This window comes from Adiantum capillus-veneris, chromosome 25, assembly GCF_014529385.1.
Source record: "Adiantum capillus-veneris isolate H3 chromosome 25, ASM1452938v2, whole genome shotgun sequence".
NCBI lineage: Eukaryota > Viridiplantae > Streptophyta > Polypodiopsida > Polypodiales > Pteridaceae > Adiantum > Adiantum capillus-veneris.
The window spans coordinates 81,965,947-81,974,534 of record NC_140955.1 but is presented as its reverse complement, the minus strand read 5'-3'; positions in this window follow the sequence as shown (position 1 = coordinate 81,974,534).

Below are 8,588 nucleotides of genomic sequence, written 5' to 3'. Positions count from 1 at the left end.
ATTGTGGCAACACGACGGTAGCAAGGTGGTTGAGCGCGGCGCAACAACGGCTCCTTCTTCTTCACGGTGAGGAATCCTCCACGACAACAAGCGTCGAGTGGTGAGTGACACACCATCGTCATCTTTGAGCTTACTAGTTTAGGCTAATTGCGTGCTTGGAGACATTTGTGGCTTGCACACAGTGTTAGGCAAGGCCCTTGCTTCGATACATGCGACAGACGCCCACAGCTTCACACATGGAAAGATTGGGTATTGTGTGAGTGATTGGATAAATTCTTAACTCCAAAGGTTGAGTACATGCTCATGAAGTTCAACCCTAAGGAGATGGCGGAGTTTCTATTATGGCTGATTAACAAGTAAGGTTCTTTACATTATGTTTGTTGCACTTGAATTTCAAATTGATGCTGAATTTTTACCAAAAAAATTAGGGTCACATATGAGTCCATGTGCCTCACACCACTAACCACAACATCTTCATGATGCAAAAGTTGGCACTTTTGCAGACCCACACTCCTTGTTGGACAAGGTCAATGAGGAGGGCAGGGCAAAAGCTGAGACAGTGCTTTGTGGCATGGCAATGAACCATTCAAGATGGCTTAGACTATTAATGTCTTTGCTAGTATAGCTACTGTGAAAGGTGAGTGTAAGTTATAGTACATGTGCATTGGATGACTTGACTATATTTGAATATCTTTGTGTTGTGTACTATAGGAGGAATTTGATGCAATATATTGACAAAAAATGCAAAATTTGCTTGCTAAGGAAAGTAAAGAGTACCTTCCAAGAGAAGCAGAGTACAAAGCAAACTATGACGTGGCTCTAAGGGACATAGAACTTCTTTGTTTGAAAGGGGGTAGTTGTCATCGCCAATCCAAAGAATGGCATGGACTTCTTTTGAAAGTGTATTTAATTTGTGGCTCGGGGAGAGAAGGGATGCAAAATGACCCCCTTCAGAGTGTCTCAGATTGCACGTGCACGGATCAGCCCTGCGGACTGAGTATTCTTTTCTTTTGAATGTATCTAATATTATGTCCAATAAAACATTGTAGGAAATGTTTTTTGGTGGACATATTGTCCAAGAGCAAGGTTTCTATGACCAAGGTATCTATTCCAACACAAGAGAAGGTTTCCATGACAAAGGTATCTATTCCAACACAAGAGAAGCCATTCTCAGAAAGGCTAAGAATGTATGTTTACTTGTGGCAACTGGAAAGATGGGTATAGTAACATTAGAGGACGGGATCATATACATGAGTGCAATGTTGCTAATGCTTGAAGTGCAAGGGTGTATTGAGCTTGGCGGAGAAGATGCAGGTTGAGAACTCAACGGTGAAGAACCTCCATGTATGTGCTACACCCAATTATGGACTATCTCTTGGAGAGACAATGCAAGCTTTTTTACAAGACCACTTTGACAAAGCATTTGAGCGGTGGAAGGCAACCATACAAGCCACATACAATGGAGAGGACTAGCCGCACTTTGCATGCACGATGTGATGCTTAGTATACAAGTATTTAACTATCAAGTTTTATTGTTGTGTATGATTTATATTGTATGTTTTGGTCAATGGAGTCTATATTGTAATTTGTAAATGGTGGTTGGATGCCCTCAAGAAAGGTTTGCATAGTCTAAACCCTAAGCATCCAACAATGTATGGGTGGAGTCTAAGAGAGAGGAGAGTGGGATCTATTTTGATGAGTGGATAGACAAGTTTCATGGTGAGGATGCGTGGAGAGATTGTCCATGGTTCTTGGACTATGTCGATGGCGAGTTCCTCAAAAACAAAGCAAAAGCATACAACGGTAATTTATTTCCTTCTTATGCAGATAACATGATACTCATTGGTGTATAGTGTCCTCACTATCCTTACAACATTACACAAGAAGGTTAGGGAAAGGGCAAGAGCACAAGTATCACCATCAATTAGCCTCTCGATGCCCTTTCTACTATCATGGCCATGGGACGTCCAAGCCCAAACACAACAACTGCAAGACCATCAAGTGGAAAGAAGAGAGGTTGAGTAACCATTGAAGAATTGGAGGAGTCATGAAAAGAGTAGCAGATTGAAAGGAGTGAACGGCAAGGTGGTGGTGCATATTTTGGGCAGGGCGACTTCAAGGGATGCTCGAAATCACATAGGTCGAGTCCATCGTAGGGTTTGAGATCTAGGGGCTCGATATGTGAACTAGGTCCATTGGCATTTAGTTAAGGATCCAATTTGCAAGCATATATACTCATCATAGCTAGCACATCTTTTTGCAGTAGATAACAAGTCTACTTAGTACTTGAGAGACATAGATGGTGGAAGTGTGTGTCCTTTTGTATGCATACATTTTGGAACATTTGAAACATAAAAGAAGAGCATTTAGATGAACAACTCAAACAAGAGAAAATATTTTCCTTTATTTTCTTTTGCAAAATTTACATAATGATTAATTTCCATACAATTCATTGTAATAATTAATCATGTACATTGAATCCATCAACTCAAATTAGCTTCAACTCACATAGATATATTCTTAACAGTGATTAAATGTTCCAAAAACATATAGCTTAAACGTGAGCATTCCCATTACGTTTGCATATCCAATTTAGGCATTTACGAAGTATTTTTTCTCTTTAGTTTAAAAATAAAAAATCATGTTTTAAGCTTCAAACTTAATTATAGCTGCCTTGAAACATTGTAGGATGGTAGAAAATGAATTCCAGTCATTAAACTTTCTTGGTGCTCTTACCAAATGCAATTTTGATAACATTACCATGTTCGTATATCATAGTCATCCTTGATTATAAATCATCTTAACAAAAATGGGGATATGGTTCTTGTGTGTCCTCATTTGAGAAACAACACCATTTTGCAATAGGTGGCTACTCTACTCAATATGTGAGAGACATAGTTTACTACAAGGGTGTTTCCATACATATAGCCTACACACCTTTCTATAGTAGATGGCTAGTCTACACGGTGCTTGAGGGACAGGCTGTCACAAGCGTGTCTTCTTCCATGAAAATCTTTAAATAAATTAGAACTTTAATGAATACATAAGAGAAATACAGAAAAAAGTTGCTTTATTAAAAATTATTTTACATCAATGTCTTGTTTTAAGTTAGCTTAAGTTATTAGTTTGTTTTTTTCTTTTGAACCAATGTATATATGTACAAGGTTCCTTACTTTAGGGTTGTAGCTTATACGCATACTTGAGGAACCTTGGTAGTTGGAAATGTCATCAAGCTACTCAAACTCATGCTATGTTTAATACGTGTCTCCATAAGAGGAAGTCATATGCTTACTTGAAAGGCATAACTTTCAGCCAAATAGATGGAAAATTCAGCTTATAAGCCAATCATTTAGCCTTTTCATAAATTAAAAACCTTTCTCATGACCATTTGTGTGACTTTACATGAGGTTGGTGATGTATGCATTTCTCATTGTCGTGGTCCTTGCTTGTGTTTACTCGTTTACAAACCTCATTGGACATGGCACAACAATCATTTGTTGAATGCAACTTAAAAGAACTTTGATGCCCTAGCAAAAGATTTTATCCTTGAAATCATATAATAAGGTGCGCATTTAGCTTTATAATATTATCTAAAAGGTCGCGCGCGCGCGCACACACACACACACACATATAGACACTCGTTTGCAAAATGTCATGATCTTGAACTCAAGAGAGTTACAATGCTTTTGTTGAGAACTGGCTCTTTTATTGCAACATTTATATGCTACCATTTAGCTTTAGAAAACATCTTGAAGACTACATACATATTCATTTGCCAAAAGTAGTAGCAAAGTCATCATGTTAAACTTTGAAGAGTTCCAATGTGTAATCTTGCCACTTACTCTTTTGTTTGGCTAAATTGGGTCAAAGATCACACCCATACTTACTTGCATCAAAGTTTTTGCACTATGTAATACTTCAAATATTGAGAAACATACGGATATCTCTTGTTCTCAAGTATTGCAAGTTAAAACCTTGTCATAGTAGCATTAAATGTCCACAATGGCCTTTAGCAAGAAAGACGGTGTCATAAAATCTAATATCTAACCAACCCAAATGATTTTCTCAAATTAAATTGATCACTTAATGTGGGAGAATAAACGGGAACAAGTGTTAAGATATAGATATGTGCTTATAGATCTATCTCAACACGGGGCCAATAGTAAAGGGGCCCAAATGGGAGATGGTCTATCAAGAGCAAGGCTAACCAATGGAGCATAAGACCTTAGGGTTAGCTTCATTGAAGACCTCCAATAATATGTGTAAAAGTCCTTTGACGTTAGGTAAGCTAGGGTTGAGCTTGAGGTGGGAACCCGGCCCAAACTCGAGGTGCTTGTCGTGCTTGAGGTGCTTGTCCTGCTTGAGGTGGTTGATTAAGATGCTTGAGGTGCTTGACTGGCTCCATGCTTGAGGTGCTTGACTTGGTGCATGATTAAGGTGCTTGAAGTGCTTTGAGAAGCTTGCCTGAGATGCTTGTGGGAACACCCCCTACTTCAAGTGCTTAGTCATGCTTGATGACTAAGGGGCTTGCTCATCCAAAGTCAAAAAGATCCCTACAAGGAGGGGGGCGAGCCTACAAGGGGGGGGGGATGAGAGAGAACACACACACACACACCCACACACACACACACACAAGGGAAGCCCCAGCTTGAAGAGGCAGCAAGGACACTTGTCAAGTTCCTCCTCATGTTGCCCTCATGGTGTGCCTGAAACCTATTGGTTGGCCACCCAAGGGGTCCAATGATAATAAAGGATATTTAATTAATTGATTTTGCATTTATCAAGTCCTCTCTCTCAAAGGGGAAAGGGGGACACTTGTCTCAAGGCTATCCCTGTTGCTTGTAATGGCTCCTGCTTGTGATTGGCTAAGCCTGGAGGGGTCCAATGAGCTTCAAGCATGAGCTACAAGGGGGGGTCGACCCAAGCAAGCTAGGGGGGTGCTTAGGGGGTATACTCACCCACACACACTCACAAACACTCTCATTGTGTACTATGCAAAGTGCAAGAGCTCCCTCTCTTTCTCCAAGCAAGTAGAGGTTGAGAGCCTACACCAACACTCTTGGCTATGGAGTGCAAATCCATCCAAGAGCCATGCTTCAATGCTTGAGCTTGCCATCTATTTCTTCTTCATTACTATGCTATTATGTATGCTAGCACAAGAGTTATGATAAGTGAGGAACTAGCTCTTTCTCGTATGAAATGTTTCTTCTTCCTCTTCCCTACCCTTATTCCCTGCTAGCTCTCTCCACCTTCGAAGGTGTTTGAGGTCTTGGGACTGAGTCTTGGTATAGTTAAAGCTTTCTTCAAGTTTAGGTTATGCTATGATGGTGATGCATGAAGCTTTCCATCTTCATTGCTTCACCTAGGTCACAAGGAACACAAAGAATGTATTGTAACAAGTCTCTCTTTATGGGAGGAATCATAATACAAATGCCTATTGGAGGGGGGACCGGCTCCACATAAATCCGGTCCTCAATTGTTGTCATGTTCTCTAAATTCTCTCTCTTGCAAAAGTATTGTCTATGCCAAGTTAACTAATTGCTATGATTATGTTGCTATCTTTAATTATGTCAACCCGCTATGCTCACAAAATCATTTCTTGAAAGTACTCTCATTAAATTCCGCTACTCTCAAATTGAATAGGCAAATTTCATTACATTGGTATCAGAGCATTTGGTTTCTCTTTTCTTGCTTAAGAAGAGAGGTCCTTAAGTAGCCTATAAATGGTTGATGTTGTTAATTATAATAGAGTAAGTGGAATTGGGATCTAATATCGGTTTTGTTAAGCCCACTATGTGGGGGATGGTGCACACCTCAGGAGCTTTGGACTTAATAATGGAGTCTTTTTAGACTTGCCTACAGCTTTACCATTATTGAGCCATAAGAAGTCCGAAAGGAGCTAGCCCTTGGCAACTCTGCTATGTTAGACATACTCCTCTACTCTCTATAATTAACCACTTTGAGCCGTGGGTGTAGATACTTAAGAGCCGATTTTCAAAGGCTAAGAGGAGTGGCAACTAAGGTTTTGTATTGCCAAAGCATACACTAAGTATAAACATAAATTTTGTTAACATGGCTGACAATAATCAAGAGAGTAGAATGAACATTGATAGCTTTGATTTTGCACATGAAGGTGCTAATGATGATGCTCCCATGTTTGTGAATTATCTCGTCACTAGGTTGCAACAAGCTATGGGCAACCCTGCTTTGCAAGCCGAAGTTACTCAACAACTTCGTGTTCATGGAATTTCCCTTCCTCTCCCAGAGGAGAGAGAGCTTAGGAGGCCTCTTGAAGAGACCTCCAAAAGAAGACTCTCTCCCATTCGAGAGGAGGAATCCAAAGAGAAATAAAGCAATGGCAGTCTAAGTTCTTCTGAAGATGTGGCTCCACGAAGACGGCGGTCTAGACGATCGCCTACTCCTCCCAAGAGGAAAAGAGCAACCCATATTCCTTCTCCTCATCACTCTGAAAGGCAAGAGAGGAAACAAAGGAAGAAAAGGGCTAGGAAGAGGTCACCCTCTTCTCCTTCTTCTTCACCTTCCTCCTCTTCCGATGAAAGTTATGGCTATTCTCCTAGAGAATACAAGAGGGGAGGACATCGCAAATCATTTCCTGTATGGCGAAGGTCACAAAAGCTAAAGAAGTTCAAGGAGGGAGGAAAGAGTATCTCTTTTCTCACCTATGATGGCACCTTTGGTGCTACCGACAAAGTGTTGGCCTTCATCCAGCAATTTGATGCGGCCTTTGGGGACGAGGGCTTCACAGAGTCCTCCAAGCTACGCCATGTAGCTATGCACTTCCAAAAATCAGCTCGTCAATGGTGGGCTAGCCTTCGTGGCAATGGAGAAGCCCCAAAGACATGGAAAATTCTACGAGTTTCCATCATGAAGCAATTTCTTCCAAGTGATACTAAAGATAAAGTTCTTACCGAATGGCGCGGCTTGAAGCTCCTCTCTCATGAGTCTATCAACAAGTATGTAGACAAGTTTTAGGATTTACATCTCAAAGCTACTGTCTTTCAAAAGATAGACTTTGTTGAGCAAAGACAACAATTTTGTGCGGGATTACCTGAAGAGATGGCCGAATACATCAACTCTCAACGGCCCGGTACTATTACCGAAGTAATCCACCACACCATGGTTGCTTCACACATCAATTTCCATCAAGGGGCTAGACGTAATGTCAAGCCCATGGAAAACAAAGATAAAAATGATGCAAAGGGGAAATCCAATGCTCAAAATAATTCCCAAGGCACTTCCAACAACAACAATAACAACAACAACAATCGGTCCAAGGAGAAGGGAGTTTACAAAGGTAAAAACAAACTCTCTCCTGAAGAGCTTGAAGCTTTTCGCAAGGACCATAAGTGTTTCAAGTGTGGGGAGCAAGGACATGGCTATCGTTCTTGCCCCAAGAAGAATACTCGCAATGAGACTCCTAGGGCTTCCACCATCGAAGTTCCAAAAGAGGATGCTCATTGCAAAGGATCATCACTTTCCTATGCGTGGGGAAAGGTAAGAGAGCATGATGCCTTCATCTTGTTTGACCCAGGCTCTACTCTCAACTTCATATCAATAGAGTTGGCCACCAAGTTGGGCATTCAAGATTTTGAGATGGGAGATATAGTAATAGCTGATGCAGCTTTCAAGGGACAACAAGCCTCCGTTACTCCCTTGATTGGGAAGTTGAGGCTTCATGTCAAAAGCTATGTCGACAAAGAAGACTTCTTCATCTCTCCTCTCCAACATCAGGATGTTATCCTAGGGGCACCATGGTTTGATCGCATGGCTGCCAACATGAAGTTCCCTGAAAGGAGAATTTACTTCACCTACAGGGGAAAGAACATGTATATAGATGCTAGTGAGCGTGGTCGCACTATTCCACTTGTAAATCCTCTTTCTTTTGATAAATCAATGAAGAGCTCAGTTTTTGCGTACATGATTTATGTCAAAGAGTCTCTAAAAGCTAATAATGTTTCATCAAATGAAAATGATAGGAATCAAGAAGAGTTAGACTTGTCTACTTTTCTAAAAGGATTCCAAGATGTGTTCATCGATGATATCCCTATGGACCTACCTCCAAAACGAGGGGATGATGACCATCGTATTGAGCTCCTTCCAGGAAGCTCACCGCCTAACAAACCTCCTTATCGAGTCTCACAAGCTCAACAAGAGGAGATTATGAGGCAAGTACAGGAATTGGTAGACAAAGGGATGGTGAGGCCTAGTTCCTCTCCCTTTTGTTCTCCAGTCCTTTTAGTGCAAAAGAAAGATGGTACATACCGTATGTGTGTGGACTATCGAGCACTAAACCATATCACTATCAAAAACAGATTTCCCGTGCCTCGGGTAGAAGATCTGTTTGATAAGCTACAAGGCTCTACCTACTTCAGTAGGATTGACCTTAAGAGTGGCTATCATCAAATAAGGATAGTGGATGAAGATATCCTAAAGACCGCGTTTCGCACAACATTTGGTCTTTATGAATATCTAGTCATGCCTTTTGGCTTGACTAATGCACCAGCTACTTTCAATCGTCTCATGGAGAAAATTTTTAGACCATATCATAAATTCACTGGAGTGTTCTT